An 18,325-nucleotide genomic window follows, 5' to 3' on the forward strand; every position below is an offset into this window, starting at 1 on the left:
ATGAGGTGGAGAGCGGATGGAGTGTAGTAGTCCGTGTGAAGCCAAGAGATTTGTTTGACATGGGCGAAGATTATGAACATTGTGAGGTCGACCTTCATCCACAATCCTGTATGACTAGCTTGCCTGAATTTGATGTCGAAGGCCTGCGGTTGACAAGAGACGGCGACTTAGAGGAGACCATTACCGACGGGGTTGAAGATTGTGATGAGGCAGCCGATTCCTAAAATACTAAGTTGTATTTAGTGGAGTGTATTTTAGTCATATCATTAGACAGTATACCATTAGACAGTAGGTTGAATGGAATGAGTTTTCTTAGATTCTTTAAAATTTATCCTTTCATATAAAATTCTCTTATCTAGTTGGGTCTTCACAATGTTGTACCCTCTCCTTCAAGTCTTCCTACGATCACGTTTTTATACTGTCCTTGGACATTCTTTATATATCCGTTGACTTTCAGGAAAATTGGAGAGCAGAGACTTCTTTCTCATTTCCAGAAGCCGTTGGTTCGCAGAGAAGATGATAGATGCGTCTCCTTTCTCTTCGTTGGAGGATGCAATCTCATTTGCAAGGCAGTTGTGATTCAAAGAGTCCCGTATACAATCATGGTTGGATGCCTTCTCTGGACACAGTCACCTCTTTCGAGCCATTCGTTATGCCCCGGGATCAATGATGAGGGTTTGTTTGCCGCTGCCCGATTTAATTTTGTAAATCCTTTTCTTATTCGTGAATGAAACCCATATTCACATGGTTATGTTTAAATTTTAGGAAATGCTTCATTGGGACCGAAAGTACCGGGCTAAATTTAGGTTTGAGTTTATAACAAGTACGGAAACATGGTTATCACAAGAAATACTTGACGAGGTGAAGGTAAAATTGTTTAAATTTTCCTTGCTATTTATCTAAAGTATATAAAACTGAACCATGATATTTGCTTTCTAGAGTTAATAAATTTGAGTCATTAAGGCGAATCACTTTTGAGGCTGGGTAGTTTAATTGTATTTTGTATAGCAAGATAAACTTGATGAGATATGTTTACTAGAAGAAAATAGCATATAATAAAGACCCTATAGTCGTACTCAATCATATAATATAAACCCTCTTGCAAAAAGTTTTAGAAGGGTTGTGTTAACTATAAGGAAAAGTATTAGAAAGATATTTAGGAAGGTATATCCGTATCCATAAAAGAATTACTAAGTTGCAACAAGAAGGGCATTCTCTTCTGGATAAAATCTATAAGTTGTGAAAGTAATGGGATCGAACAAGAATAAATGGAGGGGATGAAATGTGGAGGAAGAAAAGATTTGCTCGAGGAGGAAAGAGTTCTCATCCAACCACACATCAGTGGTCTGGACAGCTCCACTTCTGCCACCGAAACCATGCACAACCAGCAGCCTTTTAGCTACTCTAATGCAACAGTGCTGGCATGCAGATTGGAGCAGATTGAATGTAGCTGTTACATATTCATATATGGTATGATGATATATGAAAGAGAAGTGGTGGCTTGCAGCAGCATGTAGTGATCTGGCAGTAAGGGGCTGCAATTTTAGTGGCAATGAGGCAGTTCTTTCCTGCGTTGGTTTAGTAGTACAGGGTTGAGGTGCTGCAGTACCTGGGGGAAGGTTGCTCTTGACGTTAGTTTGTGGCACTACAATGGTTACTGGAGATTGGGATGTTTACTGATTGAGCTTTTGGTTTTTGTGATCTTTGAGCTATGTGCTGCATTTCTTTTCTGAACTTTCTTCAATTGGTATGGCTATGTTTTGGAACATGCAGCTAAGCATGAGATTAAGGCTATTTTTTGAACTGATTAAAGTTTTCCTTTTCTTTATCGTTTTACTTTTTGGGGATTTGTTGCATTGTGAATCTATGGTTTTCTTGTTTTGGGGTTCTGGTTGAAAAGCTCCCGCAAGGCAACATTATTGCACTATAGGCAGGCAGCACACTGTGTATATGCAGAAAGGGCATGGGACAGATGGTTAGCTCAGGTTTTTGCAAAAAGTTTTTCTACATTATCTTGGTGGTATGTTGTGCAGGTACGCTATGAAAATACTTTTGTTGTTGAACTGGATATTGCAGCACGAGAGGAATTCAAACTCATAGAACATGGACTTGAACGACTATGGGAACGTAAGATTATCAACTTTTTGGTTGTTGAATTAGTATGATTATGTTCATACACTAATTTTGGATATTCTGTGCTTATATTTGGCTATGATGTACCTCTCAGGGTTAGCTTGATCCCAGATTCAGGAGGCATCGGTAGAAACGGGGGAGGTGGTTCCGGATTCAGTGGAGAAAGAGGCTGTTGTCTCCTCCGATAACTTTGAAGAGGCTGATTCTGCTGGACAAAAGGGTTCGATGCTGTCATATGACCTCAATAAAACGCCGGATGAGAATAAATATCCATATAGTGGAATGTCTCCTGATAAGAAGAATGATTGGCACCTAGCTATGTGGGCGACACGATACCTGAACCCTTGAGGATATTGCAATAGTATAATTGAAAATTTTGGTTTCAAATTTATAGGATGCCCAAAACTTGTGTTTTGTAGTTGTTGTGACTTTATAACTCTTCATATTGTTTTTAGGGATTGTTAGTAATTTAGTATGCTGCATTGAAGACCATTAGTCTACTATTTTACCTATTTCTGCATTTTTTTTTGGCTACTTCAAGATGCTGATTAATATAAATTTTTTGGGACAAATTCAGTTACATTGTTGTTGGCAATGAAATTATGCCAAATGATCAACAAGCCCAATTTGATTTTCCAGGCACTGCATAATATCTTTGCTGCACGTGTATCATTCAAGATACAAAAAAAAAAAATAAAGGTTTCAATTGCCATGAAATTGTCACTATTTCAATTTCACGGTGTTGAATGCATATGTTTAAGTGCAAAGTCCTTGCAAACAATTAAATGGGAATAATAACTAGTGGAAAATTTAAGTGCTAATCTTGTTAAATGCTACAAATGATACAGTATGAGCAAATAGATAGAATGGCAAATTCTTTACAAAATAGAAAAATAGCAACCAGCTGCACCATGAACTACGGCAAAATTGGGAAAAGCTTCTCCTCCACTGAAATATCATAACCATAGTGAAGATAGATGTGATAGAAATGGATGGAAAGAAATTTGGATCAAGAACCAGGATAATAGGGATGTTGTAAATTATGGGATAGATCCTAAAATGGACAACAAGTCCATAGTAAAATATATTATTTTAGCATTAAATACAAAAATTTGAAAACTGTTAATATATATAATAATCAAAATTTATTTATAGATATTGAAGAATTAATAATAAAATACAAATAAATTATTAACGGAAATTTTGGTAAAATTATAATTTACCCAAAATTAAAAAAATTCTTGGAAGGTATTTTAAAAAAAATAATATAATTATTAAATTATATTAAAAATACAATTTAATCAATAAAAGAATAATTTTTTAAAGGGTATTTTGGTAAATAAAATTTAATGATAAATAATAAAATTTTTTCTAATGGGTTTTTACTTTAAAATAAATATGTTTTTCTTATAAAATGGATAAACTTAACATTAGTTAATACAAAAGGTTTAAAATAGATTAAAGAGAAAGTTTTATTATTATTATTATTATTATTATTATTATTATTATTATTATTATTATTATTATTATTATTTCAAAATTAAAGAATAGAGTAATAAATTTTGATTCTACGATATTTTTATTGTTTCAGTTTTCTCTAGCTATAATCATTCCCGCATCTCACTTATTTTTTTCTTTTTATTTGGGCAATATTATCTCATTATATAACAAATAGTGGATCTGGTTCTACCCAATTTCAAAAAAACCCAGCTACTGCGCCCTACCCCTTCTCCTCACTCCTTATACACGTTAGAGCATCTCCAACGGGAGAAAAAATTGAAATCCAGTTACTGTTGGGTCAGAAGGAAAGAAGGCTTATGTGTTGGAGTAGGAAGAAAGGGAGTTTCCACACGAATTCCAAGGAAGGAGAGTCCCTCTGAATAGGGACTCCAGTGAAACAATCAACACTTGCCATTTAGCAAGTTAGTTAAAAAATAAATAATTATATATAATGTTAATTAGTTAAATAGGTATATTAAATAATTAAATAATAATTAATTTAATAATTATTATAATTAATTAATTATATTAAGTAATTATATTTTTATTTAATTAATAATTTATATTAATTATTTAAATAATAATTAATTAAATAATTAAATTATAATTAATTTATTAATAATTATAATAATTAATTAGATTAAATAATTAAATTTTATTTAATTAATGATTTATATTAATTATTTATATCATAATTAATATTAAATATTATTTATAGTATCATATTAAATTATAATTAATTAAATTTACTTACATCAAAAAATAAATTTAATTTTTATATTTCTCCAAAAAAATGCCCAATTTTAAAATAGACAACAGCATAGACAATTGAAAGAGGACTTGATTGAACACATATAGCAATTTCACAACGTTTGTCGCCAATTATAGAGCTTAATTATGTTTTTCTTTATATTAAGTAATTTTACAAATTAGTGTAATCCCGAATTATATATTGTGTATTATTGTTATATATGAATTTATTTAATATTAATATCTTTTAACTGTGAATTATTTATAAATTTATAAATTTAAATTATATTATTGAAAAAAATTAATTACATTTATTTTAAGTATTTTAATTAATTAATTAAGTGGGACCACAACAGGGATTAAAGTTAGTTCCTCCTAATGGAGAAGAGAGAGATGCTTTGAGTTCCTATTTACTGTTTATGACGCAAAAGCTGATGTGGAGTTACTTTTTATGACAGGTGGGCCATAGATAGGAACTGGAATGAGTTCCCTATTGGAGATGGTCTTATAACCCACGAAGCCCTAGCTCAGTATTCTGCTTTGTCTTTGTTGTTGACGAAGAGTACTGCTCATCAACATCCTTGATTTTCAGGTTTCAGAACCTGCCGGTCACCCTGCTCTCTCTATCATTTCAAGTTCCAGCACCTGCCGCCCTCTCTATCCCGGTAACCACCCCAATTTCTTTCAAATACATTTGTGATGTTCTAATGTGATTGCTTCTTGCTATCTATCAATAGTTGTTGGGAAACAGGTGGTGTGTTTACTTTCACAATTTAGGATGAGAGGTGGAGTATAGGTTCATTACTACTACTGTGATTATCTTGCTTCTCATGTACCCATGAAGATTCCAAATTTAATATGTTTTGATGAACTTGGGATCATCATAAGCTTGCATGTATGCCGTCTACAACTTGATTTATCATATATGCCATTTTTATCAACTTAGGGTATGCTTGGGAGTTTAATTTAATTGAGAAGAAAGGATGAAGGGTAGAGATTTTGGGAATTAAGAACACACAGTTATAGGTTAAAAATTTGTTATTAACCAATTATTATATACACAATAAAATTCGAATAGTTACTTGGTTAGCACATAAGCGTGTTATGTGTTGTAACTTCTCCCCTGTTTACACGTTACCATTGGTACACATTATTAAAAGTTATTTGTGTTTGGACTTTGGTAATGAACAAATCAAGAATAGAGTCATGGGTGAAACATTATTTTATTTTTTATATAATCAAAGTATGCTTGTTTTTTTCTTTTTTCTGTTTTTACTAAAATGGAACATTTGTAAATAAGGTTGCTTACTGAAGAAGAATGGATTTCGGCAGTTCCAAAAGAGTGAGTACTATTGTTTTAGTGGTATGATATAATGCTACACGACAATAAGAATAGAAAATTTGGTCCATGTATACTATAGTTTTAATGATTAATTAGGTCATATAGGGGCATTTTTTCTATTAGATTTCGTTATTTAACTTTTCAAGATTTAGCTATTTCTGAAAAGCTAATATATTTGTAACTTATATATTGGTCAGACAAATTATGCTTATATAGAGATCTATGCTGGTGGGTTTCTTAGTCAGGACCTTGTAGTATTTTTAGTAGTCCAATTTTGGTGCATTTGTATTGTGCTTGTAAATGCATTCAGATAACTGTGTCAATCATTTAGTTTTTCACATTGCTGATTATTCTGAAGTGCCGGACAATATTGTTCAAATGCATCTTTTAAATTCTTGTAACAAATCATTACTATTGACTACTATAAACCGAGATTATGAAACATGTATATACCTTCTGCTCCAGTATTTTTTCTGTTATAATTATTGATGAATGCTGTTCGAACTCGATCATGGTTACTAACAAATTATTTTAATTGGATATTAATTTGACTTGATGTTATCCTGTCCACTGGTGTTATGGCATTTAGATGGCTAGGAAAGGTCGGTACACGAAAAAGCCAAAATCAGGGCCAGGATGTCAGCAACCTCTAATCGCTCCACCTTCGGGCTCAGGTTCCCACCAGGCTGATTCTCAAGTCCTCCCGGCTGGTGGTGATGGCATCCCTCCAACTTCTCGCCCATTTCGTCCGCCGTGCAGTGAACCTAGGCCTGCTACACAAATGAGCGCAAATAGCGTTCACAACTCGGAGCTAGGCCAGGAGACCCTTTTGGAGGGTAATGCTCCAGAGGTAGAATCTCGTGATCATGAAGTTGACGACCACTTTAGTGCTTCTGGAGCTCAGAGTCGCAAAAGGCGCAAGACTACAGAGTTTTGGACAGTTAAGATAATCGGTAACGTATTTTTCTATTTTTCTATAATCGATTTGAGCTATGTTAAATAATTTTTTTCGTGCATAATGTCAACAACCTTTGCACACATAAGGATTTATATTTTGCTTATAGATTCTGACGGCATAGTCAAGCCGGCAAGATTAAGCGTGAGGGAGGCTATGGAACGGCCTAACGGTAGAAGGATCGTGCTGAGATTCAACAACGAAATGCAGCCAATTGGAGACGAGGCTGGACTGCTGAGTGGGGTGCTTGGTCTGCTTGGATCTGACTACGCAAAATTTCTTATCGGTAAGGAAAGTTGGCACAAGGTTACCACTAAAAACAAGGTGTATAACGAATGTGTGAAGGTAAAGATTTAAATCCCCTTTGTAACAAATCTGCTTATTGTTCAATTATTGACAAATTGTATTATGAAATATATGTGCAGTAAAATTTTCAAATCTGCTTCAATTTAAATCCCTTTGTAAAGATTTAAATTCCCTTTGTAACAAATTTCTTTTATTAACAAATCTGCTTATTGTTCATTTATATGTGCAGCAAATTTTTCATTTTGACGAAGATAGTGAAGGTAGTATCAAGAAATATAATTTGAAAAGCATGGGAAGGTCTTGGAAGGAAACAAGGCTGAGGTTGTATAATGCCTTCTACGAGCCAACATTCACATTTGAGCAGAATATCGAGCACCGTCTGCCAGGAATTGATCGAGAGCATTGGAGAGAGTTCCTAGAATATCGCGCCAAACCTGAGACGAAGGTAATCCAGTATACCATTGGTATAATGTGCTGTATTTTATGTAGCATTAAGTGCTATTAAATCAGTATCTAATTGTGACTTTAATTTGGCATTTATGGACCAATAGGAGAAATGCAAGAAGAACACGACTAATCGATCAAAATAAGTATATACCCACACTGGCGGTTCAAAAAGCTTCGCACGGCGGATGGAAGAAGAGGTACTCCACTTGTTATTCACTGTTTGGACTATCTATATGACTTAATTTTACTTGATTGTGTGGAATACGGTAATGGCGTAAATGTTGTTGTTACAGTCTGAAGAACAAGGAAGAAGACTTGGTAGAGGAGAGCTATGGATAAAAGTGCACAAGAAAAATGATGGCTCCTATATGAATGAGGAAGCAAGGGCAATTGGTGTAAGTACTACTTCTCATAAATTTTCGGTAAAATTATGTTTTCAAATACATTAATAGTTTAGTTCTCTATTATATTTTGTTCTGTTTTTCTTTGCTGAATGGTTTGGACTTGGGTTGGAAACAGCAAGAAGGTATTGAAAGATGAGTTTTTATCAATCCTACTTCAAAATGGACCAACGGAAAATTTTTTTTCCAACGCTGGTTTCTTTTATTAAGTTTGCTATTTTACCTCAGTTATTTCTAGAGAGTTTAAACTTCTATGTAATTTAGAGACAGTTAGGTTTAAATTGAAATAAATCAATTTAAGTTATTCCTTATTTCTTTTTATAGTGTTAGCAACATCCTATGTGACGTGCGTTATTTTGGTTGTTTTACATAAATTACTTTCGAACCATATATCTTTCTCTCATATTTGACTGAGTTTTTATTGACATAGACCGATAAATGCTATGATTGTATTTGCTAATTTGTGTCTGTAGGAAAGAATTGAGGAGATTGAGCAACAGGATGAATCTTCTAGAGTGTTGTCTCAAAATGACTCCATTGCTCAGGTTTTTGGTAAAGAGAAACCGGGTAGAGTACGTGGTGTGGGTTTCGGTCCGACTCCTACCCAACTCTTCGGTTCGAATTCACGTGCGCCAAGCAACAGAGTCGAAGAAGAGGAGACCCAGAGGAAGTTGTGTGCACTGGAGGCAGAATTGGAAAGCGAGAAGTTGAAGAGGAAGGCGATGGAAGACGAGGCAGCAGCATATAAGAAAAAGATGCAGGCGATGGAGAGAGCTCTGATTTATCTTTTTCAAAGGCAGGGTGAGGAGCTGCCGGGAGACATCGCTGTAGGGATGAGTTCCGTGGAATGAAAGAGTGAACAATAATAGTAGGATTAGATAGTGTTTGGATCGAATCAAGTATTTTTTTTTTTAAATTAGACTATGCAACTCTTTGCAAGAGATTTGTACTCTTCATATTTTTATGAAAATATTATTTTGGCTTGCAGATAATTTATTTGTTTTTTGTACAATTTTACATTCTAAGGTCTAAAATATATTAACACTTAAGATATTATAAAAATCTAAAAAGCCACAAAAAGAAAACAAAATAGTTCTGATATTAAAAATGACACGATTTTTTTAATAAAAATTCAATTTTCCTGTTTTTTAATAATTCTTAATTTTGCGGCGGTTTAGAACAGCCGGAAAATCGAGCAAAGTAATTGGAAAATTTGCAAAGATTGCGGCGGTTACAAACCGCCGGAGAATGTTTCGGAAAAACTGGACCGTTTTGTGGCGGCTCTAAAAATGCCGCAAAACAAGCGGCATCAAGCAAAGATCAAACTGAATTGTGGCGGTTTTGGAACCGCCGGTGAACATGCCAGTAATTGTGTCACCCTCGTTTAGCGGCGGTTTTTTGAACGAACGCCGCAAAATATTGATTTGGCGGCGGTTATGCCAGCGGTTATTAAAAACCGCCGCCGAAGATAACCCCGCGCCCATAACCATGGCGGTTGTGAGAGCCGCCGGCCTTTGATTTTGCGGCGGTTTAAAACCGCCGCTAATCATTAAAAAAACGCTGCTATGCTCCGCCTCTGCTGTAGTGTTAATTAATAATTTGTTATATAATTATATTTTTAATAAATCAAATCTAATGATATTAGTTAATAATACATAGAATAATTCCGTTTAAAATGAAGAAAGTTTTGCCTTATATTACTTTTGCTTGCGAAAATATAAAACTTAACAATCCACAAAATATAAAAGGCTAAGAAAATAAGATAATTTATAAACTATCTTTAATTTATATATAATATAATTAAATTTAATGAATTTAATTAGAATAAATAATAAATTATTTATTTTATTTCAGACTTTATAAATGAATAAACTAATTAACTAATATAAGGAATTACAATTAATGTAGCAAAATTAATCAAGTATTATATACTATATTAAATTACATTGATATTTAAATATCTAATAAAATCAATTAGCTGATATAATTAAGTCATATCAAAATACTTAAAAATACACCGTTCTTAATTAAATACTATCTATACTATATAAACCACATTTAAATCCATCTTCCCATGCGTATATAATTTACAATTTATTTGATTGAATATTATAATATAAAATAATTTATAAATTAACATTAATTCATATATAATATATAATTAAATTTAATGTATTTAATTAGAATAAACAATAAATTATTTATTTTATTTTAGACTTCATAAAGGAAAAAACCAATTCACTAATATAACGAATTACAATTAATGTAGTATAATTAATTAAATAATATAAATTATAATAAATTATATTGATATTTAAATATTTAATCAAATCAATTAGTTGAAATAATTAAGTCATTGCAATAAATTGTATTGAATGAGTTAAAATAATTGAATTGAAAAACACTCTTCAGAGAATGCCACATCAGCTCCATCATTAAGTGCAGAAATCCAATTTTTATATAATAGAATAGATAGATAGATAGAATAGATAGATTATCGTATACTAATTAGATTATTCACTAATTATATATAATTAAAATTATTTATTTATTATACAAAGTGATAATTAATTTGTTTATTTTTTTATTAGACCCAGTAAATTAGCATACAAGTTATGTCTTTAATTGATATATGAAGATTACTATTATTAATAAATATTCCCGTGATTTAATTTATGAAAATTACAAATTTATGCGTACGATGATATTAATGATAAAAAATAAAGATATGATCGAATGATTATAGGCTCAAAAATAAATAATATATATATATATATATATATATATATATTATAAAAAGAAATAATCATAATAAAAATATATATAATGATATGTATGTGACTTAAATATTTTTTCATACAATTAATATATATCTATACATAAATAAAAAATATTAAGAATTATTTAAACAAAATAAATATGTCTAGAGAATCTACTTTACATACACTAATAAAAATCTTATTAACCTATAATGAATGGATTATCGAGGTAAAATTTTGTTGTCTAATAATATATATTTAGATATATAAAAAAATAAACATAGGTATAAAAAAATAAGTTAATAACTATAATTAATTACTATAATTAATATATATCAAATTAATTTAGTATTAACTGAAATTTTTTTTATTTTAAAACAAATCAATCCTATCATTATTATTATTAAATGAATGTACAATTATAATTAACATTATTTACGTAATTATAATACTATCTATAATTATTATTATTCCTATTAATTATACCACTATTTGCATGAATGCATTATTAAAAAAAATTATTATATATTAATTAGATTATTCCTTAATATGTTATTTGTTTTATTATATACTTTTAAAATGATAATTAATTAATCTAATTTTTTTTATCAAACATAATTAGTTAGCATACAAGTTCATTATCTTTAGTAGTCACTTATGAAGATTATCGTAATTAACAAAAATTATCATGATTTATGAAAATTACACGTTTAATAATATTAATAATAAAAAATAAAAAATAATCGAATAATTATAGGCTCAAAAGCAATCATATATATATATATATATATATATATATATATATATATATAATCATAATTAAAAATAATTAATATATGTGACTTAAATATATTTTCCAACAATTAATATAGGCATATACATAAATAGAAAAAATATTTAAAATTATTTAAACAAAACAAATGTATTCTGAGAATATAAAAACTATTAATTAAATAATTAATATACACGTATATATAAATAAAAAAATTATTAATTAAAAAACTATAGTAGATTTTTAATTTTACAAATCAATCATGTATAATTAGAATAATTTATTTTAAAAATAGATAATCAAATTAATTTAACATTAATTGAATATTTTTATTTTTAATTTAAAGTAGATCAATCCTACACTATATTTAGATACCAAATGAAAAAAAATCCTACACTATATATATAACCCCTTTAGTGTATTAGGTGATTATAAACTTTTATATTTAAGATTTATATTTTCATTAATAATTATTATGACTAACATGTTTAATATAATGTTGAATGTAATTTTTTTCTAAATCTTTTATTTATATTCTTTTGTCCTTTTATTTTATCTGAATTTATTTACAGGTCCGGAACAGAGATATGAATGTGCAGTGATTAATATTAGGGAGATAAATAAAATTTTTGATTGTTTATAATAAAAAAATATGTATGCATTTTTTTTATAGAAATTAAAATATTAATTTATTGTATACTATACCTTTTTTAATTAATTCAATTATTTTATAAATATTTCCTGTACACACTAATATAGTATGCATAAGATGTGTTCCTAAGTTAACAAAATTTTTTTTAGGGTTAAGTATGATTTTGGTCCTCAACGTAGAGGCCGAAAATCAATTTTGTTCTCGACCTTTTTTTTGCTATAAAATGGTCCTCCAAAGTTTCAGTTTGTTTTAAAATCGTTTTTCGGACGAAAATACCCCTCCCTCCTTTCTTCTTCCTCAACACCCCTCTTCTTCCTCAACATTAACCAGAAGTAGAAGCAGATGCACAAATGTAGAAACAAAAGCAGGCAACAATGGATAACAATCAGCAGAACAACAACAACAGTAACAATGGATAATGGAATTAGAGCAACATCAAAAACAAAACCAAAAGTAGAGACAAAAACAGAAGCAACAGAAACAGAAGCAACCAAAGCATCAATAACAATAATGGAATAAAAGAAATAAACAGAAGCTACCAGAAGCATCAACAACAACAACAACAATAGAATCCTTTAAATCTGAAAAATTAAAGAAAAAAGAATAACAAATTGAAACAAAGGGAAAGGGTTGTGGCGGTGGTGGTGGAGGAGGGGTTGCGGTGGTGAACGACGATGTGGAGGAGGAGGAGGGGTTGCGGCGCTGTGGAGGGCTTCGTTCCTCTCTTCTCTTTCTCTCTCCCTCTACTCTCTCCTCTCTTGCTATTAGTGTAGGAAGCAGTGGCGGATCACAGGCGGCAGGATGGCGGTGCAGCGGTGCGGCGTATGGCAGTGCGGCGGTGCGGCTTCCTTTCCCCCTTCTTCCCTTCCCTCCCCCCCACCCCCGTTTCTCGCGCCTCCCCCCCCCCCCCCCCCGCCTTTCTTTCTCTCCCCCCTCCCCGATTCTCTGTATCCCTTTCTTTCTTTTTTTTTATTTATTTTATATTTATTTTATGTTATAATTTTTGTAATGAAGAGTAATTTGGCAATTAAAAAAATAAAATTGGTAAAAAAGACGATTTTAAAATAAACTGAAACTTTAGGGATTATTTTGTAGCAAAAAAAAAAGTCGAGGACGAAATCGATTTTCGTCCTTTACATTGGGACCAAAATCATACTTAACCCTTTTTTTTATTATAGATAATTATACGATATAGAGCTTAATTTATACAGATATAAAGAAATTCCGTAAAATGTAACTTGAGTTTGACACGTAGCTTCTGTGATGATAGAGATTTATAATTGTTGTCAGTGAGAAACAAAAATATCGCAAATAACTGATACAATGGGATGGCTCAACTAGTGAACCGCACTGTCCATAAGAATGTAGAACGGAACGCTTTAAGGAAGGATACCAGTGTGCTTATGGGACTTGTTGAATATGAGTTTGGATTTTGAAAAAGATGAACCTTGATTTTTTTTTTTTTTTTTACGTTTGTCTGTTTTTGGACCCGTAAATTTTTTTTTATAGATAGATTATAGAGTAATAATGCGAACCATTTTATTAAATTATAACTTACAAGAATAATGTGAAGCCGGACAATAATAATAATAACAATAATAATGTGAATCCTGACAATATTATATATATAATGTGAATGGTTTAATTGTATTATTTTGTGAATGATTTTATTGGAGTAACGTTATGTGACACCTTCTTTTTGTATTTTTTTTTATACATACTTATGACTTGGCATGATATTTGTATCACCATTATAATAAGGTTTAATTATTCTGCTGATTCTTATAATTTCACAAAATTTTTAATTAGGTTCTTATACTTTTTTTTCTTTTAATTGAGTCCTTGACTCCTTGCACCAAAATTTTTTTTAATTGAGTCCCTATAATTTTTTGTCCTTTTATTTAGATTCCTGTACCAATTCTTTTTTTTTTAGTTGGGTCTCTATAAAATTAAGCTAATTACTACTAAAAGGGACTTAATTGAAAAAAAAATTTGGTGCAGGAACCTAATTAAAAAGAAAAAAAGTATAAGGACCTAATTGAAAATTTCATGAAACTATAGGAACCAACAGAGTAATTAAACCTTATAATAACAATATATGCAGTGACGGATTTAAAAAATTTTGGCAGTGGGACGAAATTTATATAACATGATAATAATTTTTATAATAAAAATAGTATGTGTACATAAAAAATTAAATATTAAATTATCTTTTAACCATTATATATTTGTGTATAAATACATGTATTATTTAACTTATTTTTAATGTATATTTTATATTTTAATATATATTTTATACAGATAGTTATTTTTTATGTACATATAACATGATTATTGTTATGATTATATTTTATTATTGTAAAATATAATTAGCCTTCAAAAATATCTAATATACAAATTAAAACACTAAAATAGTAATTTAAATAATAATATATAATTTAAATTCTATTATTTTAGATTTTATATTTTTACAAAATTAAATAATTTTTCTCTTAATACTACCATCAAAATTTCTCTCTTTTTATATATATATATATATATATTATATTACTAAACAATTATTTAGAAATTCACTTTCCAACACAATTAGAAACCGACTCTTATTGATATTTATAGTTAGAAAAGTTCATTCAATTAATACAATTGCTACGCAAAAATTAAAGCTAATTTTAAAAGAAGATAAATAATATTCTTGAGTTTATTTTAAAAAAAAAACACTAATTTCGTTTAAATCTAAGAATTGATCATTCTAACGAATATCTAATATGAAATTTTTAAATTGATGATTAAATACTAAAAATTGAGTAAAAAATTATTATAGGGTCACATTTAATAATCTAATGGGGACAAATAAATATTATTATATATACTACTCAAAAAAAATTCCAAATTGTAGTGGGAGTACTTGCCCCCATAACTCTACACTTGGAACCGTCTCAGAATATATGTAAGCTAAGGCTTAGGATGTGGATTGTGATCATGACTATGCATCTCCTAAATACCAAATTGTGATATAAAATTTTAATTCCTTTACTATTTTCAGAAAGTGAAGACTCAAAAGACAAAAATTTTTAAAGATATAACAAAAATTTTAATAATATTTTTAATTAATAATTAAAAATATTTTAGCAAATATTTTTATTTTATATTCATATCTATCTTAAACTAAATAAGATACTAAGATATACAGTACAAAAAAAAGTCTGTCGCCACGTTTATGAGGATGGCAATTGATTAAAGATTTAATCACGTTTTTTTTGTACTATGCTTTGAGAGCAATAGGCACGCTTATAAAGCGTGACAATAGAATAGTCATACGGTGACAATTGTAAAGTGCGCCAATAGGGTATGCTTAATATACTGAGCAAAAATACTTCACTATTAACACCTACACTTAAACGTTTTTCATCACTCTTCATCATACCAGAGCTTCTTCATCATATTGCGCCTCCAACCCTAACCTTGCTTCTTCATCGTGCCTCCAATGTAGCTCTAATCCCAGAGCAGCTTGGTCGCGCCTCCAACCCTAACCCCAGAGTTTCGTCGCGCCTCTAACCCTATCCCAGAACTTCATCGCGCTTCCAACCCCTGCTTCGGCGCTCCCTCCGTCGGCGCTCCAAACAGATCCGTTCTCTCATCAGAAGAGAAAAGAAGTCCAGATCCACGAGGCAGTTGGGGATAACCATCCGAATGGTTCCGATTCTGTCAGAGAACGGTGTAGATAGAGATGGGGATAACCATCCGAATTATAATTTTTTAAATGTTTATTTTAAAAGTTAAATTCATTTTTTTAAATGTTTCATTCATATTTTATTATGTACATAATTCATATAAATCAATTGAAGATTAATTTTTTAGTATTTTGTTTTATTTTAAAGATTAACTTATTAATATTTTTAAAAGGGAGAGACAACCACCAAGTAAACACACGAAAAACTCGCTTATTAATATTTCTACCTCACACACCACTGATTTCAGCATCAAAGTGTCTTGCAGATTGTCCACCCGGCTTGGTTCTGCGCTTGACGAAGTTGAAATCTCCTGACTCCACCTCTTTAAATCGTGACCTCGCTCCGAACACAAACACACATATATAATAAAAAAGTTCAAATTAAAAATATGATTACAATAACTATATATTTTTAAAAGAGCTCAACTAAAAGAATATATTATAACTCAATTAGAAGAAAATACCTACAAAACAAGAATAGTTAGTTATACAAAACATATTTTTCTTATGGGATTGCTTCTAATTCAACACTAAGTTCTTCTTACCTAAAGTCTTAATAACCAAAAAAATACAAAACAAGAATAGTTAGTTATACAAAACATATTTCTCTCACGGGATTGCTTCTAATCCAACACTAAGTTCTTCTTACCTAAAGTCTTAATAACCAAAAAAAAAAAAAAAAAACATCAGCTAGAGCGAAAATGCATAATGTATAAATATAATTATATTAGGTGTATATTAAAATTAATCACAAAAAATAATTATTAATATAAAATACATATTAAAATATAAAATATATTTTAAAAATTGAATTAAATTATATATATATCTATATACAAATATATTACGAATATTTTTAGTGATTAATTTTAGTGTATAAATAATACTTTTAATATAAATAATACATAATATATGATATAAATTTGTTTAACAGGTGCAAAATAAAATAATAATAAATTGAGTGTATATGTATCGCATATAAATGTGTATGCCTGTACAGGAAAAATGTTAATTTTCTAAAGCATTGATGGTATGGTTCGATAAGATAATTTTGTTTTAAAAAGATTTTTTTATTTTTTCCCATTTTGAAAAAAAAAACAAAAAAAAAAGTCTCAATAAAAAATGCAAGTAATACAATTTATAACTAAAAGTCCAAAACTCAAGGGCACGGGCAAATACTCAACTGAAGTCACAACTTATAAAAAAAAAAGAATGTTAGGGACCAGTAATTTTGATATTTTATAATCATTAATTGGTTATTAATAGTATTTTTAATGGTGTAAAATTACATTTAATAATAAGAGATCAATCACTTTTATTTTGATGATTAAGTATTGGCCAAAAAACACAAAAATTACTGATCCTAGACTTTTCCATAAAAAAAATTACATTGAAATCGTGCGGTCCACTTCTAGTAACGGAAGTGGACAACTAATATGTAACAATCTAGTGAAGATTGAATCAAGAGAGTTAAGGAATTCGTTATCATAAGTTTATAACATACACAAAGGGGAAGTGCTAGTTTCAAACATGACCAATTTTTCTCATTCTACAATATGAGAAATTATAGTGTACAGATTTTCTAATATATTTCTGTTGGAGTAATTCGGTGCTAACAGGTATTCTTATGCAATGTAAGAGGGAGCAACGAAGCTACCATGGAGCCGACTTACTCATACTGGAATGATGATAGCTCCGTTTGGAAAATATAAGTGAGCACAAAATTATATGTATTTATTGAAAAATAATATTAATAAATATCATATAAGTATAAAAAATTATAATTAATAAAAATGTTTGATTTTTTCATTTGCACGTGTTTAATGACATGTATATTAATAATTATGAATAATAAAATATATAATTAATTTAAATATAAGTGAGCATAAAACTAAAATAATATGTAAAAAGGTATGAAATTCGTCACATTTAAAAAGTATTACAATATGATTTATCCTTTTATTTTAGAATTTAATTTTGATGCATTGTCAGTGTAAAGCAGTTTTAGCTACATCATAAAAAATAACTACTATTTTTATTGATCGTGTGAATGATCATCAAAAAAGATGAATGTGATTGTTTGACTATATAAAATACTTTACACTGTTAGTGCATCAAAATTAAACTCTTTATTTTATTAAATATTAATATATCTAATATTCTAAAACATTTAAGGCTAATTTATCATTTTTAGAAATTCATTTGCCCAAAACAAATATTAAAAAACAATTTGGGATATTACTTTCTTATTTTCCTAAATAAATGAAATACATATATATTAACGTAAAACACATATAAATATTAAATATTTAGTTAACAACATTATATATTATTCGATTAAACTACTAAAATCTTAAAACTTGTCTCGAACTATAATTTTGTGGAACATGTCTAAAATGAACTTAACCAACTCTATGTCTTTAGGCATATACGCATATTGGATTTTAACTTTATCAACTATTAGTAAAATAATTTAATAAAATAAGTGAACTAATAAAATGGCAAAACATAAAAAGAAATTCAACATAATAGATAAGATCCCTAAAAAAAATTAATTACCACCCTCGCTCCCCCCATC

The sequence above is a fragment of the Arachis hypogaea genome, chromosome 19 (genome assembly GCF_003086295.3).
Source record: "Arachis hypogaea cultivar Tifrunner chromosome 19, arahy.Tifrunner.gnm2.J5K5, whole genome shotgun sequence".
Lineage (NCBI taxonomy): Eukaryota > Viridiplantae > Streptophyta > Magnoliopsida > Fabales > Fabaceae > Arachis > Arachis hypogaea.